The sequence below is a fragment of the Cyprinodon variegatus genome, unplaced genomic scaffold (assembly GCF_000732505.1).
Source record: "Cyprinodon variegatus isolate N-32 unplaced genomic scaffold, C_variegatus-1.0 Scaffold1580, whole genome shotgun sequence".
NCBI classification, from domain to species: domain Eukaryota; kingdom Metazoa; phylum Chordata; class Actinopteri; order Cyprinodontiformes; family Cyprinodontidae; genus Cyprinodon; species Cyprinodon variegatus.
In genome coordinates, this window is record NW_015152033.1 from 65856 (window position 1) to 69330 (window position 3475).

General features: G+C 37.2%; 1 protein-coding gene across 1 annotated transcript in view; it reads left to right on the plus strand.

Annotated features, from left to right (window-relative positions):
* The first annotated feature begins 1397 nt into the window (after positions 1-1397).
* lmo2 (LIM domain only 2) overlaps positions 1398-3475 on the plus strand; it is a 7551-nt gene continuing 5473 nt past the window's right edge. The window contains exon 1 of the mRNA XM_015403850.1: positions 1398-1516. The gene's annotated coding sequence lies outside the window, so the exon portion shown is untranslated. The remainder of the gene's footprint in view (positions 1517-3475) is intronic.

Consider the following 3475-nt stretch of genomic DNA (forward strand, 5'->3'; position numbering starts at 1 on the left):
TTTTTGACATTTCTTTTTTTAAATAATTCAAGTTTTTTTTCAGTTTTTAGGCTCAAGTGGCCTTTATTTGTGAAAGTGGACAGAGAAGGGGAAGACACGCAGCAAAGGTCACCAGACCGGGATCCAAACATTTGAAGGCGGCGTTGAGGTCAAGGACCAAAGCCTCCGTAGGTCACATGTTTCTATTTCTGACAAACGTTGAACAGGACTACATAAAAGTCTTGCTTTTTTAACATTTCTTTCTTATTGGCCCTCTTCCACTGAGGGAAATGATCATCAGAAGCTACCATGCTTCTCTAACTATTACTCTTCTTGGCTTTGGTTTATGCCCAGCCATGTCTCAGTAGGTTAGCAGCTGCTACACTCTTGACAAAATGTCCTCAAGGAGAAGGAATATTATTTTGAGTGTTTTTTTTTGTCTGGTTGTGTGTAAACCTGTGAGGTTGTGGCCACACTTTCCAGGATTTACCCTGCCTGTAGCCCCTCCCACTGAACGTTGATGACAGGTCAATAGATCAGTCTTTAGGGTCTTTAAAAGAATAAAGTTTGTATAATAAAGATTATATAAGCCTTTGTGATCTGTGCGCTGATTTATTGTGCTGTAGAAACGTGTTTTTTTTTTTCCATTTGATGGATTTGCAGCTTGGAGTTTTATCCCCCGTCAAGCTGCTCTGCTTTCTGTGTACCTGGCACCCAGCCGGGCTATGCTCACCTTGCTCCCGGGCTTTGGTTTATGTCCAGTAACTCAGCAGCAAGGACGCCCAGAGAAGCTTTCAGCCTACATCTAGTGTTTATACTTTCGATCTATCCCTGCGCTGCTTCTGGCTGCTGGAGCTGAGTTGCTTTATCTCTCCTCCCAGCCTAACTGCTGTCTGCGTCCGTCCCTCTGCAGGCAGCCCTGAAGAGCTGGCAGCAGATAAGAGGAAAGGCTCATTGGAGCTCTGGTTTAAAAAGAAGGACACAACCAAAAATATACATTTGTATAGGGGGAAAAAAAATTATTTTCAGACTATAATGCCTTATAATACAAGTTAGTGGCTCCAGAAACTTCTGAACAATCTGGGAAGAAAAGAAAAGAATAATTAAAATGCTTCTTTAACCTCTGGGCCATCCCACAAGTTCTCTATTGGTGGTTTGATGTCTGACATGGACATAAAACATTTTGTGGCGAGTGAATCATATTTTGGGTTATGTTTTGTATCATTAGCATGCTGAAAGTGCTTTTATTGTCATTATACTGTCACAAGTATGAAATTAACTCTGCATTTAACCCATCCCCGAGGGGAGCAATGGCGTAAATATCGGTAAGGCAGAGACAGCAGTTAATTACGGGCCCACAACCTCTTAGGGGCCCCATCACTGACGCCTGGTAGGTCCCCTACGCAATTGTAGATTAGGACGTCTCTTTGCAGATGTCATGGTGCAAAAAAATACTCTTAAACCCACCTGATACTGAAGTGACTCACCGCACCGGACCGTTTTTATACGGCAAAACATGGCAGATTTCAACATGATGGTGAGCCGATTAAACACGACACCAAGAGCAAAGCAGACAGTGGTACTTTTAATTACTATGTTAATAACTGTGTATTTTAATAATTAATAACGGAATATATTGGCCTGAAATCTCAGGTATTAGAAAGATCATGAAAACATTTAGCTTCACTTTTCTTTAAAGTTTATGTAACTTTGCTGAAAAGTAAATGGGTCAGTTGCTCTCATACCTGATGTTGATTATTGATCAATCCTTTTATATCATTCGACACTATAAAGTGAACAATAAAAGCGTGAATGATTCATGCTGATATCATATCAGGTCAGGGGCGGATTTAGGAAATTTAGGGCCATAGGCATAGACAGGCAGGGGGAACTCTGAATTAGATGTTGTCTCCAAAGTCTCCAGTAGCACAAAAAAGGCGCTAGATTTGGCGCTAGGCACTGTTTTGAAATCAAAGTGCTAGAGGGGTCTGAAAAGTGGCTAAATATAGCGACTAAAGCGCTAAGTTGGCAACACTGCTCTTTGGATCGTTTGTTTTCAATTAGTTTGCTGCTGTCTGTTTGGACCTTTCTGAACATGTGCAGCAAATGGACTGATCCAATATGGTGGACACTGAAGGGGGGGTCTATATTACAGTAAAACGTGTTATGTTTGTGTGTTTTACTGTGATGGACTGGCAACCTTTCCAGGTTGTAACCTGTGTTTCACTCTAACTGCTGGAGATAGAACTTAGATAGGCTTCCACATGGCCCTGGTTACTTGCTTTTATAAATGCTTGTTATTTCTGTTCTTAGAGAAGGAAACATTGTGCAGGATATGGACTCTTTGTTTAAAAAGCTTGTTGTTTCATAAAAATATGTCTCATATAAGGCACCTTTTTCCTATTTCAATGAACAAAAACTAAAACACTGAGAAGAGGGATAGTGTGAGGCTGAATCCTACTATCCCTATGAACTGGCGCTATATAAATAAACTGAATCTGAATTGTTTATTACAGTAGAAGATTAGGGCCACAGAAAAAAGAAAAGAAAGTTAACTGACTTTTAAATATTATTTCATTTTAATATGGGAAAAAAAAATCAGAATTCTGACTTTTCACCGGGTCCTCAGTGATGCTATTTCATTAATGGAAAAGCAGAAGGTTATTAAAACAAGAGAGTTTAGTCTCTAAAACAGACATGGCTACAGCTTGATGTTCACGTGTCTGTTACTTATCAGTATTCAGTCGGAATTCTGAGATTAAATTCAGAATTCTACGAAAAAAGTCTGAATTTGGACTTTTTCCCCCATATTAAACTGAAATATTTAAAAATCAGTAAACGTTTTTTTTTTTCCTACTGAAGAGGATTAGGGCCACTGAAAAAAAGTTAACTGATTTTTTTAAATTTTATTTTAGTTTAATATGAACTCTGACTTTAATCTCAGAATTCTGACTTTAATCTCAGAATTCTGACTTTTTTCAACAGAATTCTGACTTTTCACCGGGTCCTCGGTGATGCTATTTCATTAATGGAAAAGCAGAAGGTTATTAAAACAAGAGAGTTTAGTCTCTAAAACAGACATGGCTACAGCTTGATGCTCACGTGTCTGTTACCTATCATTATTCAGTCCCAATTCTGAGATTAAATTCAGAATTCTAAGAAAAAAGTCAAAATTCTGAGATTAAAGTCAAAATTCTGAGATTAAATTCAGAATTCTAAGAAAAATTCAAAATTCTGAGATTAAATTCAGAATTCTAAGAAAAATTCAAAATTCTGAGATTAAATTCAAAATTCTGAGATTAAATTCAGAATTCTAAGAAAAATTCAAAATTCTGAGATTAAATTCAGAATTCTAAGAAAAAATTCAAAATTCTGAGATTAAAGACAAAATTCTGAGATTAAATTCAGAATTCTAAGAAAAATTCTAAATTCTGAGATTAAATTCAGAATTCTAAGAAAAAATTCAAAATTCTGAGATTAAAGACAAAATTCTGAG